Source organism: Dama dama, chromosome 18, assembly GCF_033118175.1.
Source record: "Dama dama isolate Ldn47 chromosome 18, ASM3311817v1, whole genome shotgun sequence".
Classification (NCBI taxonomy): Eukaryota; Metazoa; Chordata; class Mammalia; order Artiodactyla; family Cervidae; genus Dama; species Dama dama.
The window spans coordinates 39,824,233-39,848,632 of NC_083698.1; the positions used below are offsets into that span (position 1 = coordinate 39,824,233).

Consider the following 24,400-nt stretch of genomic DNA (forward strand, 5'->3'; position numbering starts at 1 on the left):
GTCACTGAGAGAGGCAATCATTATTGGATTTATTTGTTTATAGTATGGAAACTATATTTCTGAAAGTAACTTAAGAGTAACCAGTTCACATACTAACCTATATTGAAAGGAAAATAAAACATCATGATGTAACTGTTCCTGTTAAAAGTGGTCATTCACAGTGCTGAGAGGCAACTGAATTTAATTCTCTGAGTAGTATAAATGGGAGGCAGGCATTATTTTTCTACTATATTTGGGTGTAAGTTATTAATTCAAATGATTGTTTGTAGTTCCTAATCTTTATGGTCCTTTTCAACTTTCTGCTAATGTACATTGTGCTTTCTAGATCAGAAGTGATGCATTTTGATTTAAACTCCCATCTTATACTCCCTTTGCTGAGGTGTTTTAGATATTTTATCTTTGGACAAATTGGATGTTTTCTTCCATTAATATCACGTGGCTAATCCCACTCAATTGGAAAGATGCCCAGATCCTTTATTTTAATTCAGTGGTCTGAGCAAATCTAATACAATAACTGCTGATTTGGTTAGAGATGTCTAGGTGATAGCAAAATTGTCTAGAACTATAACCTCTGTAATTGGCTTGAGAATATAATGGATCCCTACTTCTGTAAATGGTCTATCTTCTTACATGAAACCACCTCAGGTGGTGACTTCCTGAACTTTAATATCTTTCAGTTTGCACATCTGCTTTTGCGTCTGTGAAAGAGCCCTGGAGCTTGACCTATTACCTTGATATAATTTGGTACTACTCTTAAAATTTTTCTTAAGCTTGTCTTCTTCTCATTTTGGAAAGCACAAAGTTTTTGTCTCTGAATCATTGTGTGAAAAACCATCACATATTTACATATTTTTTACACCAGTGTTTCCAACTTCTCAAATATAATAGAAGTTAAATATATATGTTTTATGTTCATATACACAATGGTGGTGTTCACAATGGCTTACATTTATTGTCAGCCATGACTCTCATTAAGATGCTTGCTGATAACTGCCTCTGGCAGATAACTTCCTAGTTAGTCAGTGGAAGCTTTACTGTTTGCCTGTGCATTGCTTTGGGATTTTCTTTTTTTCAACATTAGAACAACTTCACTCAGGATTCTTATGAGCAAAGCAAGTAGGCAATGACAAAGGATGTTGAAAGACAGGTTTGGATGTTTTCTGTCAGCATTCGTGGGATATAGGTATTATAGGTAACCTTAATAATGAAAATCTCACAAGCATATATAAAAGTGAAGTTTCAGGAGCATAAGAAAGTAGAATAGAAAAAAAATCACTGAGAAACTTAAATCCAGAATAATTTGAGAAGTATTGAAGTCTATGGGTATATCTTTATATTTATTAGCATGGCTCAGAGGAATGAGTACTGGGACACTAGCCAGGTAATCTTTGTTCTAGTTCCCAGGTCTCCCAGGGCTTCCCTCATAGCTCAGTTGGTAAAGCACCTGCTGCAATGCAGGAGACCCTGGTTCAATTCCTGGGTCAGGAAGATCTGCTGGAGAAGGGATAGGCTACCCACTCCAGTATTCTTGGGCTGGCCTAGAGAATTCCATGGACTCTATAGTCCATGGGGTTGCAAAGAGTTGGACATGACTGAGCGACCCTCACTTCTACACTTTTGCTGGGTCTCCCATGAACTGCTGTGGAATGTTGAATGATTCTTGGAACTTCCCTTGCCTTCATTCTCTTCATCTGTAAATTAAAGGATGAACTAGATGCTCTCTGCTGTCCCTTCAAGCATTGACTCTACTGTAATTATTGAATACTCTGTAGTTTAGCCGTGCTAGATATTAAAACACATTGCAACATTTGTAATTAAAGTAGTATGACCCTGATACAAATGTAGAATATTAGTGGAAAAAGATAGGGGCTCATGATACAGACTTATGGGGATTAAATAGGTGATAAAGATGTCATTTTTATTCATTGAGGTTGGCTGGACAATAAGTTGTCTTGGAACAACTGCCTAACCATTTATAGAAATGTAAAGAAATTTAGTCTTATCCCACTCTTTACATAAAATTTAATTCTAAATGGACTAAAGTTTTAAATATACTAAAAAAAGAAGGGAGGGGAGATAGAGAACAGTGACAAAAATCTTTTAAAAAACATTCGCACAAATTGAAAGATAAAAACCATATGATTATCTCAATAGATGCAGAGAAAGCCTTTGACAAAATTCAACACTCATTTATGATTAAAACTCTCCAAAAAGCAGGAATAGAAGGAACATACCTCAACATAATAAAAGCTATATATGACAAACCCACAGCAAGCATCACCCTCAATGGTGAAAAATTGAAGGCATTTCCCCTGAAATCAGGAACAAGACAAGGGTGCCCACTCTCACCACTACTATTCAACATAGTGTTGGAAGTTCTGGCCACAGCAATCAGAGCAGAAAAAGAAGTAAAAGGAATCCAGATAGGAAAAGAAGAAGTAAAACTCTCACTGTTTGCAGATGACATGATCCTCTACATAGAAAACCCTAAAGACTCTACCAGAAAATTACTAGAGCTAATCAATGAATATAGTAAAGTTGCAGGATATAAAATTAACACACAGAAATCCCTTGCATTCCTATATACTAACAATGAAAAAACAGACAGAGAAATTAAGGAAACAATACCATTCACCATTGCAACAAAAAGAATAAAATACTTAGGAGTGTATCTACCTAAAGAAACAAAGGACCTATACATAGAAAACTATAAAACACTGATGAAAGAAATCAAAGAGGACACAAACAGATGGAGAAACATACCGTGTTCATGGATTGGAAGAATTAATATTGTCAAAATGGCTATTCTACCCAAAGCAGTCTATAGATTCAATGCAATCACTATCAAGCTTCCAACGGTATTTTTCACAGAACTAGACCAAAGAATTTCACAATTTGTATGGAAATACAAAAAACCTCGAATAGCCAAAGTAATCTTGAGGAAGAAGAATGGAGCTGGAGGAATCAACCTGCCTGACTTCAGACTCTACTACAAAGCCACAGTCATCAAGACAGTATGGTACTGGCACAAAGACAGAAATATAGATCAATGGAACAGAATAGAAAGCCCAGAGATAAATCCACGAACCTATGGACACCTTATCTTTGACAAAGGAGGCAAGGATATACAATGGAAAAAAGACAACCTCTTTAACAAGTGGTGCTGGGAAAACTGGTCAACCACTTGTAAAAGAATGAAACTAGAACACTTTCTAACACCATACACAAAAATAAACTCAAAATGGATTAAAGATCTAAATGTAAGACCAGAAACTATAAAACTCCTAGAGGAGAACATAGGCAAAACACTCTCCGACATAAATCAAAGCAAGATCCTCTATGACCCACCTCCCAGAATATTGGAAATAAAAGCAAAAATAAACAAATGGGACCTAATGAAACTTAAAAGCTTTTGCACTACAAAGGAAACTATAAGTAAGGTGAAAAGACAGCCCTCAGATTGGGAGAAAATAATAGCAAATGAAGAAACAGACAAAGGATTAATCTCAAAAATATACAAGCAACTCCTGAAGCTCAATTCCAGAAAAATAAATGACCCAATCAAAAAATGGGCCAAAGAACTAAACAGACATTTCTCCAAAGAAGACATACAGATGGCTAACAAACACATGAAAAGATGCTCAACATCACTCATTATTAGAGAAATGCAAATCAAAACCACAATGAGGTACCATTACACGCCAGTCAGGATGGCTGCTATCCAAAAGTCTACAAGCAATAAATGCTGGAGAGGGTGTGGAGAAAAGGGAACCCTCTTACACTGTTGGTGGGAATGCAAACTAGTACAGCCGCTATGGAAAACAGTGTGGAGATTCCTTAAGAAACTGGAAATAGAACTGCCATATGACCCAGCAATCCCACTCCTGGGCATACACACGGAGGAAACCAGATCTGAAAGAGACACGTGCACCCCAATGTTCATCGCAGCACTGTTTATAATAGCCAGGACATGGAAGCAACCTAGATGCCCATCAGCAGATGAATGGATAAGGAAGCTGTGGTACATATACACCATGGAATATTACTCAGCCATTAAAAAGAATTCATTTGAACCAGTCCTAATGAGATGGATGAAGCTGGAGCCCCTTATACAGAGTGAAGTAAGCCAGAAAGATAAAGAACATTACAGCATACTGACACATGTATATGGAATTTAGAAAGGTGATAACGATAACCCTATATGCAGAACAGAAAAAGAGACACAGAAATACAGAACAGACTTTTGAACTTTGTGGGAGAATGTGAGGGTGGGATATTTCAAAAGAACAGCATGTATACTATCTATGGTGAAACAGATCACCAGCCCAGGTGGGATGCACGAGACAAGTGCTCCGGCCTGGTGCACTGGGAAGACCCAGAGGAATCGGGTGGAGAGGGAGGTGGGAGGGGGGATCGGGATTGGGAATACATGTAAATCCATGGCTGATTCATATCAATGTATGACAAAACCCACTGGAAAAAAATAATAATAATAATAATAAAAAAATAAAAAAAATAAAAAAAAAAAAAAACTTTCGCAGTAATATGACCTTTTGGTATATACCTCAACAAATTTAGAGCCTATAAAGGAAAAAACATGGATGCAACTTATACCTATTAATACAAATTAAAACAGTACTTCTGTATTTATACAGAAGTTGTTTTATGTATTATATATATGTTATTTATATGTTATATGTATATTATATGTATTATTTATATATTATGTAGTTGATAATGCCATAAATAAAAGACAAATAATAAACTAATGAAGCTATTTGCAAAAGCATGTGGTAGAAGGTTAATTTCTTTTACACAGAGTTCTCATAGATCAATAGCAAAAGATGAACAAGTCAAGACAAAAATGGTCAAAGGACATTAATAGTTCATAGAAAGGACAAAATACAAGTGAATATTTGACAAGTTGCTCAGCCTTATTCACAAGGAATAGCACCCAGATTCCACTTTTATCTCTAAGATTGGCAAAAATTGAAATATTTAATAGGACCCCCTGTTGGAGGAAAAAGATATTCTCATGTATTGTTGATAGCAGTCCTTTTCTCTTGAAGACCAATTTAGCAATAACTATCAAAATCTTAGACGCAGGTACTTTTAGATCTAGTATTCCAGTTGAAGGTATTTATTCTGTAGTTAATTTAATGGACTATATGTGTACATAATTCTACTTGTTATACTAAATTTATATTTTATTAACCTTTTAAATTAATAGGATAAATTTTGAATATAACATAAGGAGCTATTTATTGTTTGTGCCTTTGGAGAGGAATGAGAGACAGGGGGCTTTAAAATTTATATTTTATTTCATTTTATTCTATCCTAAATGGTATGTTTACCAAGATTGGGTAAATGTTAACATTTTCAAATAGTTTTAAAATTTAATAGTAAATGAGTGTCCTAAATGGATAAGGAAATGGCAACCCACTCCAGTATTCTTGCCTGGAGAATCCCATGGACAGAGGAGCCTGGCAGGCCATGGTCCATAGCATCATAGGGAGTCAGACACGACTGAAGTGATTAAGCGTGCAGGCACAAGTGTCCTAAAGTACCTTTTTAAAGAGGTTGTGGAAAGAGTGATGATAAAGCTAAAAATATACTTAAGAAAAACTCAAGTTCATCTGCTGTCCTAAATTTAAAATAGTAGTTGAAAAAATATAGCAGTATATATGCTCTTTTAGAAAATAATACAAGCTCATATGACAAAAATGACAGTCTCTAGAGTTTCTGAAAATTGTGTGCTTCACTTACTGTACCAACACCCTAAAGGATTCTTCTGTATAATATAACATGAGATTGATATCCTATATCCTTTCATGCAGAACTCAATGCTTTTTATTTTATGAATTTCTTCACACATAAAGTGCTTTTAGATATATATATATATATTTTAACAGTGGCATGACAAGCAGTATCATTTACACAAACCCTGAGCTATTCACAAAGTGGAATTCCTATTAACATAGTTTACCAGTTCTGTGTAAAAACTGCCATAGTACTTGTAACTATAATTTTGGTTGTTGCTTAGTAATTGAAAGCCTTCTTATTTATAGACTTTTTAAAAGTAAAAATTAACCTTCTAAGAGCAACTAGTTAAATGATATTTTTATAATTAGATTTTTTTTTTAATAGTGAAAAATATTTCCAAGGTTCACAAAGGCCTTATGGTCAGAAGAAAAATCAAATAGAGTTGTTGTTTTTCTTCTCAAGGAAGACTAAGGGCCACAGAGGGTGTGGCATACATAATACAGTTGGAATACTGTAGTAGACACAAAAGGAAGACTCTATCTCCCTCAGATTGATTTTAGGAAACATAAATTTAGGAAGTAAGTTATGAAAATTGAACTCCTAGTTTATAGGTGAATCTTTTCTATTACCTAATATGGAATATATTTCTTTGTAAGAAGTATTTATTAGTTTTTAAAATATGCAAATTGAGGAAATGGTGAAAAATTTCAAAGATACTCTTTTAAGTTACAAACCTAAAAATCATATGTAAAAATAATATAAAGGTGAAATATTTCAAAACCAGAAGCAAATTGGATAGAAACTATATACCACCCCTCAAAAAAAGTCCAGAATTAGGTAAAGGAAACTTTGTTCAGATTTTAAGTTGCTTTTGAAGCATGCTAGAAGTTTGAACCCAGTTTTTTAGACAGTATGTATTTTACATACTAGCTCTTGAGTTAATTCTCCGTGATTTCACCAACTGACTGCCCAGTTTTTTTACATTTAGTTCTTCGTACTTGGCACTTTTTATCAGCATACCTATACTCTTCCACCTCATATCCTTCCAGCACACCATAGTTTTGAAAGAATACATGAGACAGCTAATTCACAGTAGGCATTAAACTTTTAGCTACAAGCAACCTACACTTTAAAAAGATCTAAGAACTGAGTACCCTGAAAGTAAAATGCATTTACTGCTTTTCAGTTAAAGCCTACCTGTGTTGTATCTGTGTATGTCTCTGTGTGTCTGTGTGTGAGTTGATCTCATGTGGGACATCCCAGAACACTCTAATAATTTTTCATTTTTGCATCTAAAAAAATAAAAATTAATATAGATTTTTATTAGAGTTTTACTTCTGGGGAACATAATGCAGAATGGAAAACATTTCTGAATATCTAGTTCTTGATGTAAAATATTCTTAAAAGAAATATTTTATAAATCAGTGCTGTCAAAAATGTGAAAATAATTAGAATTTAATTTCAGTCGCTGTGCTATAGTCACTTAATTACTAAAATAAAGTAAAAACAGGCATATTAACTACAAAAAGAGGACAATTCAACAAAACTGAAACCATGACTAATATATGGAGAGTTAATAAAGACTATTGGTATAGATGAGATTAAATTCCTTTTATTCTCACAATATCCATATACTTAAAAAATGTGCTTAGATATAATGAGAACTTTTATCCATAGATAAAACATATTAGTAGTAGAAACCCTAAAGTATTATTTAAAGTTATATTAGTTAAAAATGATTACAGTAATTATTCTAGGAATTGAAAAGGAGACAACATTTAATATTCTCACTAATTTCTTAATTAGGGAAAGTTATGATGAAAGAAAAAAAAAAATCTCTCTCCTTAGTTTATCAAAACAACCTAAGAAGAATGATCAATGAAATTACAAATTTCTTAAGGATAATAATGATCAGGATAATGTTTAGTGTGATTAAAAAAGCAAATAATTTCAAACTAGAAAATAAGAATGACCCCTGATTCTACTTGGTGATTTACTTTTTTGTGTTTTGTTTTGCTTTTGAAGAGCAATGTTCTTTAATGGTATTAGAACAATAAATTCCCTATCCTCTTCATTCCATCCTTGATTTTACATTACACTGAATTTGTGATGGTATAAGATGACAAGTAACTAAGTCATCAGTGACAGAACATGATTCCTCAAGAATAAAAACAATCTAAAACAATGTCAGATTATGAAAATTGATCCTGTTTTGTTTTTTACAATTATTACAAAATCAAAGATAAGCCTACTAGGCAGCCTACATAGTTTACTTTTTTAAAATAATATTTATTTATTTATTTATTTATTTATTTATTTTTGGCTCTGGTGGTCTTTGCTGCTGCCTACTAGGAAATCTGCTAGGCAGCCTACATAGTTTATTTTTTTAAAAAATACTTATTTACTTATTTGTCTTTGGCTGTGCTTGATCTTCATTGATGCATGCAGACTTTCTCTAGTTGCAGAGGGGGCTACTCTCTAGTTGCAGTGCACCATCTTTTCATTGCCGTGGACTCTCTTATTGTATAGCATGGGGTCTGGGGCATGCAGTCTTCAGTAGCTGTGGCTCACAGTTTCAGAGCACAGGCTTAATAGTTGTGGTGCATGCCCACGGCATGTGGAATCTTCCTGGACCAGGGATCAAACCTGTGTCCCCTGTTTGGGCAGGCAGATTCCTCACCTCTGGACCACCAGGGAAGTCCCATAGTTTATTTGTTAGAAGAAGACATTAAAAAATAACAAATGGGGCTGAGATACACCAAGCTTCTATCTTCCCACTAGAAGAAAGATGTGAGTACATACATGAAAATAAATATAGAGAATTCAACCAGAGTTCTGAAGATAGCAAACATGAATAAAAATAGGAAAAGGAGATCTGTGGGGGAAAAGTCATGGAAAATGTAATTGTAGAAGAGAAAGCACAGGGACAAGTTAATAATGCTCTTCCAGTATACTGGAGGCTATTCAACAGGGCTGCCGGAGAAGGCAATGGCGCCCCACTCCAGTTCTCTTGCCTGGAAAATCCCATGGATGGAGGAGCCTGGTAGGCTGCAGTCCATTGGGTCTCGAAGAGTCGGACACGACTGAGTGACTTCACTTTCACTTTTCACTTTCATGCATTGAAGAAGGAAATGGCAACCTACCCCAGTGTTCTTGCCTGGAGAATCCCAGGGATGGGGGAGCCTAGTAGACTGCCATCTGTGGGGTCGCACAGAGTCAGACATGAATGAAGTGACTTAGCAGCAGCAGCAGCAACAGAGTTGCTGACCAGCTGTTCCTAATCTTCCTTGAAATCATAAGTTGGAAGGGGTCAAAATCATAATTTAACAGATTTAGATCAAGGAAATGATGAGGACAACAGAGGAGGAAAAAAGGCTGGTCCCAAAGAATATCCCAAGTTCTATAGCACTGAGAAGTACATGCTTACTTTAATTTTTTGTTCATAAAGGTAAGATCATCTGTTTAAACAATTTTTTTCATTCATCACTTACTTTTCTCCTTTTAAAATATTAAAAATAAATAAAATGAAAACTTATAAGATTATAACATCCTATTTTAAAGACAACTGCAAAGTGAGAGACAGTAAAAGGCACATTGGTTAAGAACATGGACTATTCGGACTATAAGCTCAGACATTCGGAGCTTTGAATCCAGGTTTACCACTTTCTACCTGAGTGATCTTGGATCTAATTCCTCTAATGTTTAGTTTACGCAAAGTAGGATTATTGTAGCATATTGGTCATTGTGAGGATAAAAGAGATAATGTATATATATGGCCAGAAATGTGGACATATAGAAAACAAAAATTGTAACAATTAATAGTAGGAGAACTATCATACAGCATGATAGTAAAAGTGGTTCATTCTTTCTATTGTCTCATGTCTTAGCAGCATTAAAAAAAAATGGGCCTATAAACAATAGAAGCCATTAAACTATGGCAGGGAAATTTTAGAGTAAAATTTATGCATGGTAGTCATTTTGTCCAATATTTTGCCAAACTTTATGCTCATTTACCTCCTAGAGGTCTTTGAATGTTTTAAATAAATGGCATGAAATTACTCTATATATATTTAGCACATAAAGTATACACGTGGTGTGATGTGCCAGGGAGAGGTGGCAGAAGACCTCTGGACACTAGAGAGCAGGTCCCATAGGGAAGGCCAGCATCAGGACAGCAGTGGACTGAGAAGCAAACAAGCAGACAAAGATGAAGAGGGTATGAGTACAAGAGGGTGATGCAAATCCTGCAAATCAGGAGGACTTGAAGGAGTAGAGTAAGAGCAGTGTCAGAGCATCAGGCAAGCAGTCCATGACCAAAAGACTTTAAGGAAGGGACAGCCAAGATAAACCACTGAAGCACAGGCACATGAAGCACATCCTGAAACAGAAGAGATGCATTGGCCCAGTCTCAGCTGCTTCATTCTACTCTCATTCATGGGGAAGCAAGGCTTAAGTGACCCAGGTTTGGGCATCTGCCATTGATTAAATTAAAGCCTGTTGATTGGGTAGAGTGTGGGAGGGGCAGACAGTTCTCTGGCAAAAACACCTTCTTGACATAAAGTAATAATGAGTTTTTCAGCCATTTGTGATCAATTGCTTGCAGTTTTGATACATGAAATGTTGATGTGGTGCTTTTAATTTATTATTAATACCTTATTTTAACTTGTGGCTTGTAAATGGTGCCTTTGACGTGACCACTTAAATCATGGAAGTGATCTTTATAAATAATTTACAATAGAAATAATAAGTGATATCTAGAGGGGACTGTGTATGGAGATTTGGTAATCAGCCTGACACAGGCTGCTTCTTTATCTGTCAGTCTCCTAAGTTGTATGTGTTGTTTAATTATTATGAAGATATTAATGTGACTAGACTTCCTTTTTCTGTTAGAGAAAAACATGTGATATTGTTTTCTATATTTACAATGCAATTCATACTTTAAATCAACTGTGCATTGTATCTTTGCCTTGATATTGTAACCCAAAGGGGACATTTATGTCAAAAATACTCTTCTGAATAAATCAAATTAGCGTGATCTGTTTTGTGGCATACATGAAGATGAGGCATTTTATTCAAATTTGTTTATAAGTTTAGCAATTATTTTTAGTTAATTAGAACCCCACTTTTAAATTATCATACCCATGAAATTGACTCCCTAGACCATACAGATTCCTATATCTCTATAATTTGGGCTGTGTATATTTCTGTATTTTAAGTGTACATCATATTCTGTTTTACCTAAATAATTATTTTGTGGAAACATAATTGATTTACATTGTTGTGTAAATTTCTGCTATATAGCCATCTAAATATTCAGAAAAATTTACTATTTGAAAATATTCTAGAGCTTTAGTTCTCAAAGAATAATTCTTAAACTAGCAATGTTGTCATTGTTTAAGAACTTATTAGAAATATAAAATTAAGATTCTATCTCAGAATTACAGGATAAGAAATTTGAAGAATGGGTCCCAGCCATCTGTGTTTTAACAGATGTTATGTAATGTGATTAATTAATTTGGTTAATATAGATTAATGTAATCTATGTGACTGGGTAGCTACTGTGAGGGCTACACAAGGGATTAGTAATATTCTCCTCTAGAAGATTATAATCTGATATGCTAACTTTATTAATGTTACAGGAGTTATAATCACTATGAAGGGTTAAATAATATTACAGGAGTCTAACAAGTGCCATAGGGCAGTGTAGGATGAATTACTAAATTATAAAGAGGGTATAATGCTGTCATTACACTGTAGTGGTTAAGAGACTAAAGAGTCAGACTTCCTACATTCAAATCCCAGCTCTGTCACTAATTAGTACCTACCTCAGAGGATTGCTGTGAGGCTAAAGGCATTAGAATAGCACCTGACATGATGAAGTCTATGTAAATGTTAGGTATTATTAATACTATTTTAGTATGGTGAACAGAAAGTTCCATGATAATACAGAGTAGCACTTTTTTAGCTGAAGGAATTAGAATGACTTAAAGAAAGAAATAATTTTATCCAGGCCTTAAAGTATGAGCTTATGTCGATGGGAGAGTAGCAAAGGGGAGGGATCCTGATGGCAAATGAGAACAAATGAGTAATCTTTCCTTCTAAGATAAAAAATTATACAGGTCCTATATCTCGAGTGGTTCAGTTTCAATTCACTAGTAAAGCATTCTTTTACTTGGTTGATTTACAACATGTCCATCATCCTCCTTTTAAAAAACTGTTTATTGAATATCAGTTATGTGCCTTGTACTGAGAAGCTGTAAATACAGTAATGAACAAAATGGACAAAGTACCAACTTTAAGTGTTTCAGGGACTAGAACAAAGACTCAGAATAACTTTCAAATAAAATTTCTTAAACCAAAGAAATTATGGGAAAAGTCACATCAAGAACTGCAGACAGGCATATTTAAGAATTCAGTTACCTCTCTCTGCAGCTGGAGCCCAGAATCTGATACTTGGTCAATTGTATTAAACACTGATTCATATGAATGACCGTCTCGATAACAGAAATTTGCAATGATAGAAATAACTTTTAAATTATTGTTTTCTTCTATGCTTATTATATTAAGTTTTGGAAAAGTAACTAGTATGAGAAAGGGTCCCAGTTTTTTTCTGGATCAGCACTGATGCCAATCTAGAAAAACATTTTTTAACTAGGCAAAGAATTTATGAATCTTTGTTTCAGACCTTTGCCCCAGACTTCTTTAGCTTAATTGGCTGCAAAGAATGAATTGTATATAAGCAAAAACTGAAGAAATCTGCAGTGTCCAGGGGCTTGGGCTTAAAAATATTAAAGACCTAGATTTTATCAGATCCATAAACAAAATTTTCAAAAGCAGTGATAAAAAAAAGCAGTGATAATATAAAATAGCAACTCCTAATAACTTCTTCAAGATTTATCTTCTTCAGCAGTTGACTCAATTCAGTTTGCTCCATTCTTGAAAGCCTTGTCAAAATTCTTGTCAAGATCTAGAACTTCATCATCATCGTCTTCTCCAGTAGCAAGTGGTACTTTTCCATCCACAGATTTTTTGGGGAGGGCTTCAGTCAGTCTCCTTAAGTCTAAGTCAGTCTCTTGGTCAGACTGTCTGCGATAAGTTTATATAAGATCTTGGGTAGCATTTCTGCCATCTGCTTTGTCTCAGGATGGCCTATAATGGTGAAAGTGTTTGCTGCCAGAGATGCCTGAACTTTCAGATTGTTAGTGTGGCTCACTGTTCTTGATTGGTGAACATAGTCATTTCTTCAAATGAGGTGTTGTTTACCCCTAACTTCTTTAAAGAGAACTGAAGCTTTTTGTTATTTTCTGTGGCATTTGTAAGAACCACCTTCTTCTTTCTGTGAGCAGTTCCTTTCCAAACAATGCACAGTCGTGCCTGCAATTTGGCAAGTTTCCCCTGGTTCATGATAGCTTCTTTCATCTTGTTGGAGCAGAAATGGGGCCGCACGGGGACTAGGATTGGCACTCAGGTGGTCTCAGGCAGACCAGCTGAGATGAGGCACACACACGTGGGGACTCAAAATCTAAAAGTGTTTTTAACTCAGTTTTTTTCCTTTTCTGTGCCGACCCCTTGGAGGTTAGGGGAAAGATAGTGAATCAAAATGGTATACTCTTTATTTTTCACTGTTAATCACTCTATTTTATTCTTTTATTTTCTTAGAAGCATATATGGTCTTTTATAGATAGCCAAGGGGAGAGGAGTAAGGCAAATTCCTTGACTTTGAAGATAGTGAGATACCATGCCAGAAACAGATGATAGAGGTATTTTTGAAGAAAACTATGGATAAGCCACACAAACAGTAAATGATTTTTCTGCTTTTTACTTTTCCTTTGTTTAGTACTAATCTAGGATGCAAGTTTTATGTTTGGCTCAAAAAAATCATAGTCATATACTCCCTGAAAAGCCTTGTCTCAAATCTATAACAGTTCTCACAAGAAATATTAATAGAAAGAGCTCATCTAGTTTTTTAAGCCACATGGAAAATAAACAGCATTAATTGCCAAGACTTTTAAACAGAAGTTTATTTTCTAGTGTGACGTGGACACAGAATGAAACAATGGCACCCATCTGTTGTCCCTCAACCTCTTACAAATGTCAGTCTGATTTAAGGTCCGGTGACAATCTGGGATTCTTTCTTTCTGCTTAGATCTAGAATGATGCAAAGGAAGTAGGAATGAATCTTCTCAGACCTTGATGTAACCACTATTGGGTCCCCAAGAAACTTTTGTCCTGAAAGAAACTAAGTAAAATCAGTTCAGCAGGCTTTACCTGTATAAACACAACTACAAATATCATAGCAAGATAGCTTGTAATTCTGTACTACTGTTTTCTTGCTGCATGTAATCTGTTTCATTGTTGGAAGTAGGCACTTGCATCATATTTGCCAGTCTCACACAAGATGGGCAAGGGAACGTTTATTATTAACTCTCTCTCTCTCAGCATAGCACATGAAGCATTCTTTTGCACATTGACAATTATTGATGAATGCAGAGTAAATTGTTTGTTCTTAAAATGTTACTTATACTAGATAAACATCCTTGACGGTAATTCTCTTTTCCTTATTTTTCCTAAAATAAGATAATCCCTGCAATGTATTTCCTAACATTTCTACGAAGAGGCTGTAACTGGTACAGATTTACCGTGGCCACATTAAGCACAAATTTTTGTTTACTTCAGTGGTCCTGATTCCCTAACATATGATATAGTTAGAGCTTTCCAGGTGGCGTTAGTGGCAAAGAACCCTCCTGCCAATGAAGGAAACATGAGAAATGGGTTCGATCCCTGGATGGGGAAGATCCCCTAGAGGAGGGATGGCAACCCACTCCATTATTCTTGCCTGGAGAAGAATACTGGAGTATCCTTGCCACAGATAGGCTACACAGAATCAGACACAACTGAAGCGACTTAAGACACACATGATATAATTGTATCACAGGGAGTGAAACAGCATTTTGTGACAAGGTCTAGAATATTAGACTGGGAAAGGTGATAGGAAGAATAAGGGGAGAGAAGTCAAGAAGAAAATTATTATCTAGTTAGAGTTTTGATTTTTTTAAAAAAAGCACTGCTAAATAATTTGGATTTTATTTTTTTTATTTTCTATCAGAAATAAAAAGAGATTCAAATCTCTTTTCTAATTTACTTGTAATCTGTAAGCTAGTAGTTAAGAGCTGTATGTCAGATGTCGCTTGCAATTATGTTTGTTCTTACCAAAAATAAAAACAGGTATATACATCAAAGAAAGAAGTTACATCATATTGTATTCATATTTTCATCACTGGAGTAATATATCATGTGCTAAAGAATGAGCTAAAAATAAGGACAATAAAGAGTATATAATAACAAAAATTGAATATTACTAGCTACATAGAAAATGGCTTGCCAAGCTTTGTTTTATGTGTGATGTGATTTATGTCATGAGTACTTGGCAGAAAGAATTAAGTGTTTGCATTTTCATTGCACCATTAAATGTTGCTGCCATGAAATATATTGAGAGTAGGACAACACAATACATGGTGAAAAGAAATCACATTATGGGGGAGGGGTATCATTCTTCATCCTCAAATGAGTCATGCAGAACCAACCACTTTGTATGCATTTATTTTTTGTTTATGACCCATTCCACTTTTTGGAGGTTTTGTCCATAACAGCTTATTGATAATAGACAGCAATTTACAGTTGCATGAAAGAACACTCGTACTATTTATTGCTAACTATTTTTAGAACCAGCTTGCATTTGAACTCTGAAATTGGATACTTAACCAACTGATTATATATTGACCCTTTTAAGTGCAAAAATAAATGTTTTTCAAAATTTTTACTTTCTTTAGTAGAATTTCATTTCCTCACAGCCATTTCAGAGATGAAAGAACATTCCTAATACTGTTTGAGACTTAAAAATAAAATAGCCGTTATAAAAGAATTAACTACTGGTCACTTTTAAATTAAATATTTACTAATTATTTGATTTATTTGTAATGAGATTCCAAAGCAGTGTTTTCATGTAAGACTTGGATACATTTTTAGAAAAGTATGTGTTACTCTATCTGTTTTAAAACTAAAATGGAATTTCTCTATAATACTATTAGCTGGGAGTGTATTTGAGATAAAGGAGATTGTTTATGACTTCATCATTGATTCCTGATCACTGAAATAGGAAGGAAGGAAGTGAGGGAGGGAGAAAAAAGGAAAGGATCTAAACCCAGTGAACAAAATGGCTCAACCTATTTTCTTTCAATGTTTATTTTTATTTTATTTTAAAGTTCATTTTTATTCCAAAGCTTTATATCTCTTGGTAGTTTTCATGATGAATCATTTTTCATACTCTTTGTTATGGCTTTTATAATTTTCAGTGATCATTATTACTAGGTGAAATTATACATTTGGGGAAATCAAATATGTAACTTACATCATTTACATGCAATGGGCATTAGAGTGCCTAAATATTTCCTTTCAGTGCTGCAATAGCTCTGGTCCCTATCTACCACTCTATAATGAAGGGACTGATGATGTTGTAATTTGAGATTGTGACTCTCATGATGGTATAATCATTGCAGGATCTGTCTCTTCTTCTCACTCTATAAACTCTGTCTATTGACAGAAATGTATTCTTTCATTTTTTTTAACTGAGAATTAATATAAATTTTAGGCATTAAATTCACAATCTTAGTTCAACTTGAATTTCCACTTTTCTGTTAATTTTTCTTTTGATTGATAGACATCATTTCATAAACTTAATGCCTGAAAACAGAACAGGTTGTGAATCAGAATAACAGATCTGCTAGAATAAAAGTGGTTATGGAAATCTCACCCCTTAGGTGACATTCTATACCAAGAGCAGCCAAGTGCCTCAAATTCTGTTGGGATATAATTATCTCATAATAACTATTTCCCCAACAGCACTGCATCACAATCAGGCCATAAAATTTGTTTTGTGTCTCAGGAAAGAAGATAGAGTAAGCAATTTGGAATGTTACAAAACAGGCTCAGTTGAGCAGTTTAATTTGCATGGATTATTCTCATCCTCTAAATGTGCCTTTGACCAATGAGAGTTATCAGTTGCCTTGGTCCAGAGAGCATTATCATTTTATATGCACACATATGCATAAATTGAGATTAAAAAGTTGCTCAAAATATAATAAAAGCAAAAGAACTAATAAAACACTAGCTGCTGTAAATAATATATTTTACAACTTCAGAGATGTTTTATTCTACTGTATTTAGCATACATCCAACAGATATTTTGCCAGCAAAGATTTGCAAATAAACCAGACTAGAACAGCCCTATAATTATATCTGTGTAAATGTTTTAAAGGATTGTATTATAAGAAAAAAAAATGTGTAGTAATAAGTTTATTATTCTATTTATAGTATGCAAGCAAACTTTATGCAAGAGTCAGATAGACTTGAGTTAAATCAAGTACATTCTATAATTTCCACAATTATTTTAGAAGCAGCAAAGTTTCAAACGTAATTTTAGTTAGAGTAAAAAATATTTCTTGAGTTCTTATATTGTATTGAATCCCTGGGGATGTAAAGATGAATAAGACTTTGTTTTGGGGGTTTTTTTTTTTTTTCCCATTAAGCAGCTGACATTGCAGTGGTATTGTATTATTATACATCTAAAGAGACAAATACATGCACAGTGTGTAGAAAAACCCAGATTGCCTAGTGTGGGAGTTCAGGGATAATTTCTTCAAGGGAATGTGTACTTAAAGCTCAGATTTAAAGGATGGGCAAGAGTTGTCCAAAAATGAAAAAGATTATTCAAAAAGCAAATGAATTGGACAAAATTGAAAGATATGTGATTTTTAAGTTTTAGGTCTATTAAGGTACAAGTTACAGAACATTCCTTTCAGACATTCAGTCCTGTGAATGATAGTTATATAACTATCACCACAGTTAAAATCTAGAACTTTTGGTAACTCATAAATTTCCCTTTTGCCCCTTTATAGCCAATTCCTTACCCCTATGTCAGTCTTTAGTGATCACTGACCTGGTTTTATCCCTATAATTTTGCCTTTTCTAGAATACCATATAAATAAAGCAATATAGTATGTAGTCTTTTAGATCTGTCTTCTTTCGTTCTGCATAACACACTTGAGAGTCATTCATGTGGTTGCATGCATCTGCAGCTCATTCCCTTTTCTTGCTACATATTCCATGGCATGGATTTACTCTGCTTATTGATTCATTCTCCAGTTAATAACTATTTTGGTTGTTTCTAGTCTTGGAGATTATGGATAAAGCACTTTAAACATTTCTGTACATGTTTTTGTGTGGATCTATGTTGTCTTAATTTCTCTAGAAATCATTTCTATTAGATAAATATCTTGGAATGGGATTGATAGGTCCTGCATGGAATATTTTGATGTAGCTGACAGAAGTGTGAAACCACATGAGCTACTCACAATTTGCTGTTACAGTAGCAAGGTGAGACGGAGAAGGCAATGGCACCCCACTCCAGTTCTCTTGCCTGGAAAATCCCATGGATGGAGGAGCCTGGTGGGCTGCAGTCCATGGGGTCGCTAAGAGTCAGACACGACTGAGCGACTTCACTTTCACTTTTCACTTTCATGCATTGGAGAAGGAAATGGCAACCCACTCCAGTGTTCTTGCCTGGAGAATCCCAGGGACAGGGTAGCCTGGTGGACATTTTAGGATTCTTAGTCCAGGATGCTACCATAGGACCTATTCCTGGCAGAGTATACCCAAGACTTCCAGTTACAATCCCAGGATACTGTGCAGGTGGGGAAAAAAAAAGCATGTTTACTGATAACACTTTCTAAAGAATTAGATGGCCCACTCCCTGGGATCATGGTCTGTGCTAACTAGATTTCACTAGGAAGAAGACCTTTACTATGCAGAGCTAAGCAGGTGCTTTCTTAAGATGGCCAAGCACTAGCACCAGGGACCAACAACTTGTTTAATTCTCCTAATAACCCTATGAGGTAGGTGCCATTATCATATGCATCTGCTGTGACAGAAAGAATAGGGATTCTGTGCCTGTCAGAGCTGCCACTTATTACTATGATAATCATATTACTGTGATAATCTATGATAAATTGTTTGACCTCTGCAGACTCAAATTCCTTGTCTGTAAAATTTAGATCATAATATCTACCTCATTAGAATTTTGAGAGGATTAATGAAACAACATATAAAATGTCCTTAGAGTATTGCTGGTGGTCACTAAATATTTCCTCCCTAGAGTTACACAGTGTATATAATTGTGTATATATAATCAATGAAATATTAACTGATTGGAAAGTTGGAAATTAAGCTTGCGTAACTAAAAATATCAAAGAAAAAATAAAGCATTCAAATAAATTTCTAAGATTGATAATGAACTTACAACAGTGCTTTAAAAATCCATTCAAAAATGAAAGCCAGGATCTATCATCTGTTTTGATGGAAAATTAAATAATATCCATGAAACATATAAAGTGTAGACATACATTCTCCCTCATTTTTGGTTGTGCTTTCTCATGGAAAGAATTATAGTAAAATATTTTCCTTTATAATAAAGAATTGGACATAAATGTTTTCTCTAACAAAATCCTTAGTAAAGATAAATTTAGAATATGGAAGGTCTATCATGTATTAGGAAGAATAATAGTCCACCAGAATGGACTATTATAGTCCACCAGAATGGACTATTATACAGATATTGAGGGAGACAGTTTGGGGAGAAAATTAAGTGGACCTAATTATTAGAACTGTCCAGTGTAAGAGACTGGTTTTCGTTATGCAGGATCTCTATGACCATCTGTCAACAATGATTTAAAATAAAACATTTTTTATAGTTTTCTCTTTATATTTCGGCTATGCTGGGTCTTCATTGCTGCACGGGCTTTTCTCTAGATGCAGCGAGCAGGGGCTACTCTCTAGTTGTGGTGTGCAGTCTTCTCAGTGTGGTGGTTTCTCTCATTGCAGAGCATGAACTCTAGGCACACAGGCTTCAGTAGTTGCGGTACGTGGGCTCAGTAGTTGCAGCTCCAGGGCTCTAGAGCGCAGGCTCAATAGTTGTGGTCTACAGGCTTAGCTGCTCTGCAGCATATGGGATCTTCCTGAACCAGGGATCGAACCCATGTCTCCTGCATTGGCAGGCGGATTCTTTACCACTGAGTCACCAGGAAAGCCCTTAGTGAATTATTGCATTGAAAGACAAGGGTAAACTAGATATCTTAAGAAAATCTCCTGTAATATAATTTATCATCCTTGACCTTTCCAAGTGTATGACTCAGTGATTCTCTTATTTTTACTTCTTCAGAGTTTATAAATACTTTAGCAAAATACTGCTTCATTTGAAAACCATTCTGACCTTTTAAATATATTATTGTTTTCAAACTGTTAAATTCTGGATTTCAGTAATGTTGACACTTGCTACCAAAATATTTTTTAGATAACTAAATAGTTCAATAAATTTATGCCATTGTGTACCTTGCTATTCAGTATGAGGTTACAAAAGAACTATGTCTTTTCCTTGGATATTAATTTGGTTTGCATGTCTTCAACTAAATTGTTTTAAAACAAAACTGCATGTTTTTTGTATGTTGTACTTGATAGCTTCAATTCATTCATAGTTTCATATTACACTCTTTTAAAAAGTGGGTGGGCTATTTTATATTTAAAAATTGTCCTATTCTCATTAATAGAGCTTTAGCATAGATAGATAATGTTCCTAATTTTGAACACTGGGGGAAAATGCACTTGATATGGAACCATTAGTGTTTTTATATTTATCACATACTGCCAAATGGATTTTTTTTTGCTTTGAAGTAATTCGTCGTTTGTATTTCCACTGCTAATACCCCATTTCAGACCTTAGCCATTTTATGCCTGGAATCTTATCCTTGTCTTGCATACTTTGATTCATTCTAAAATAGCTACAAAATTAAGCTTCATAAAATATATATTTATAAAACACCGTGCATTAAACTTTCAATGACTCATCATTATTTGTAGAGAAAAAAACAAAAACCATATGATTAGGCTTGAATTCAAGCCTTCCACAGTATGATTGTGCCTGCCTAAAATATTTGCTTTTTAGTACTAAAAAACTTGGTTCCTTCCATGCCAAACTCACCCTTAACACCTTATTTGCTGTCCTATATCCACAATCCACCTATGTAAGTATCTATACTTCAGAACACAGCACAAGGCTTTCCTCCACAAAGTCTCTTAGAACACCTGGCCACACTGTTCTGATCTCCTGTGGATTTTATTTCCCATGTTATCAGACAGACAGCAAGAAGGGTCAGCTTGGAAAAAAACCTAGGGATTGATTGTATCTGTCCCTATTTAAAGATGTAAAAACAGACACTTTGGAAATTTGAATTCAACTCATTACTTTTTCTTCAAATTGCCTTCCTTGTTGATTAATTCTGAGTAGGTGTATTGTCTGCTGTCAGTATAACCCAATGAATGATATTTTATCATGCTGGTTTAATTTTCCCAATTATTTCTACTTTTGAGTTTGCCTTAATATTATCAATAATTTTGTAAATTAATTATTCATGATCATAGACGCCATGTAGTATATAGGTATATACCAATGCATATACTCAATGCATGAGTTTCTAAAATAGCTTCTGACCCACCACAGAAGAGTATTATAAAGTTTGCTGTAATTTAATCTTATACATGTCATCAACTTAGTTTTCCCACCCTGATGTTACTGTGGGGCTTTAGGACTTGGCATAGAACTGCAGTTTATTTCAGACTTGCCCTTTAAGCAAGTACCAAGTCTTAGGAAGGGACAAAGGGACCACTGTTTATATAACTGCTTACCTAGGAGTTGAAAATAAGGCACCAAACTTACATATAGAGTGTTTTTATTTTTCCTCTTCTATCAAAGCATATCAGGCAGAGATTCCATGAGGAGCAAATGAAGGATGACATGGCATGCATTTCATGGTCCAGGATCCATTTAATCCAGCAAATTAATGATTCAACCTGAGAAACTTGAGTAACTCAATGATGAGGTACTAGGCTTTCCTCTGGGAGGCAATCTAAGAAGCAAACTGTTCAGATGTATATTATTATTTTTATAGTGGTATGTGTGTGCATTCATAGATCAGAAGACTTCATTAATGAAGATTATATGTTCTAAATAATATAAACCTATGAGTTTCAGGAGAATTGATCTTAATGAGTTGCTGTCTCTTCTCCATTTAAAATAATTATTTAATTTCAAAATAATATGACATCTTTTAATGAACTATAAATTAATCTTGAAGGGTTTTAAAGTACTTTTCTTCACCACTTGCATGATGCTTATTGTTTTTTTCTTTTTCCCGTCTGTTACTAGTTTCCTCATTTCTTTCTAACTCTCACTGCTAAGGGGATAGTAAATTTTAAAGAACTTTAAAAGTCTGTGATGAAATCTCTAATCTCTTCATATTTTTTACATGACCATTATTAACATGACCTTTCTCATCAAAGCTACTCATTGAAATCAATTATCAATTTCACTCAAGAAACAGTAAAAATTAAGTTAAGACATTTAGTTCCTACCTCAAGTAGCCCTTGATGTAAAGTGATAACAACGACCGCACCAATGTGTTACCCACTACAAACCCCTCTCTGTCCCTGGTTTCCTGCTGTATCTCTGTTCATAGATGTGCTCTGAGTAGTAAGTGAAATTGCATAGCACAAGGCTTGGCAAATAGCATGTGCTTCATAAATGTCAGCCCTCCCCAGGTATAGGTGGTGTAACACTTGTTAACAATTCACATTTTTTATGAAGAATAATACATAGAAATTATTTTCTAATTTAAAAATAAGTTAAATCTGCTCTGTTCTTTGTGAAGTTATAGAAATTATTCATGATTAGAAAGCAGTCATTTTATATTGAGCTTACCAGCTGGTAAAGAAGCTGCCTGACAGTGCAGAAGATGCAGGTTTGATCACTGGGTTGGGAAGATCCCCTGGAGAAAGAAGGAAATGGCAACCCACTCCAGTGTTCTTGTCTGGGAAATCCCATGGATAGAGGAGCCTGGTAGGCTACAGTCCACAGGGTCGCAAAGAGTCTGACATGACTGAATGACTGAGCACACAATGCTTTAATAATTTAGGCATATGCTGTGGCTGTATATAGTTAATTCTCAGACTGAAAGGAGAATGAGGGAAAGCACCCCTTTCTTCACTTCATTTCCTTCACCATCTTAAAAACCAAAGAAAATTTATAAAATTAATTTTGGTTTCTCAGAATTCATATCTAATAAGAAAAATAATTTTAAAGCACTTTTTTTCTTTTAGAAGGTGATATGACAATAGCTAAGAAAATGTTTGATATACTTAAGATAGAAAATTTTAAATGATTTGTTTTACTTTATAGTGGATCCTTAGCTTCATAATCTTGCTGAGCTACCAAGTGGCTCTACCAAGTCTAAGTTTCTACAATCTATTAATACAATTTTAAAAGACTATTGATATGATATTAATTTTAAATGTTTAATTATAGTCTAATATTTATCTTCATCAGGTTTTTACAGTCCAAAACTAATCATTCTGCATGAATCTTTCTTTCTATGAGGAAACACCTCATACAACGTTATGGACCATGGCCCACCAGGCTCCTCTGTCCATGGGATTCTCCAGGCAAGAATACTGGAGAGGGTTGCCATTCCCTTCTCCAGGGGATCTTCCCGGAGTCTCTCATGTTTCCTACATTGGTAGGTGAATTCGTTACCACTAGCACCACCAGGGAAGCCCATGAGGAAACACATCTACCTGCAAATGTGTGCCGGGCCCCTCTTCTTCCCAGATTCCTCACAGCACTCTCCACACCTCACCACTCACGGGGGATCTTTTAGCTCCAGGATAATGTCAGGCCCCGTGCCTCCCATTACATTCCACTCAGTCAAAACTCAGATCTTTTCAGGTGAACCTTCTTTGTCAAGTGTCTCTTAGAAGAAAAGCAGTGTCTGCAATGAAATAATTCACACAGTTATGTGTGTGAATGGCTATTAATTTCATACTGTGTTCAGAATTTTTCAGGTATTTTAATGAGAGGATGCTTGTTGACACACACTAATTTCAGCCTAGTAAAATTTTGAATAATTTGACAGGAGGAAATGACCTCTCTCTGCAGCATGGTGGAGGTTGTTTTGGGGTCATCTAGACTTGTTTAGGCAGCTCTAAACATCAGTTGTAGGATCAGCTGTCTTTTGTTATTCTTGCTGATAATAGCTTCTCTCCTCATTTGACTTGCCAACCAAGAGGTTCTCTAAAAGCCCCATTTTTTATTTTACAATTGTTACCATGGAAACAGCATTAAGGATGCTGGGTTTCTGAGTGAATGTGTTTCTGTCTGTGTGTGTGTGTATTAGTAGGGGAGGACAGGAGAGGTTATCGTTTATGTGTCTGGGTCATTAGAAACTTCAGTGATGGTAAATGGAGAACTGACTTTACTGTAACATCAGTTTTACATAAAATATTGTCTTTTTTTTTTCTCTCCAGTGATCTGCTTTTCTCCCTCAGGTATAATTTTCTCTTACTTCATTGACTAAGCCTGTTTATGACATAGATGAGATGTATGTATGTATCAGAGGAGCCCAGCTCTGCCAGATTAAGGTAGTGACTTATGAAGACAACACAGCCTCCCCACCCCCGCCCCCACCCCTGACCCCGC

The 24,400-nt window shown here is 35.0% G+C and overlaps 1 protein-coding gene and 1 pseudogene across 3 annotated transcripts in view; one reads left to right on the forward strand and one right to left on the reverse strand.

Annotated features, from left to right (window-relative positions):
- The window catches only part of MAGI2 (membrane associated guanylate kinase, WW and PDZ domain containing 2), a 1,418,975-nt gene that overhangs the window by 222,127 nt on the left and 1,172,448 nt on the right, over window positions 1-24,400 (forward strand). The window lies entirely within an intron of this gene.
- Window positions 12,579-13,921, reverse strand: LOC133072794 (transcription factor BTF3-like; annotated as a pseudogene).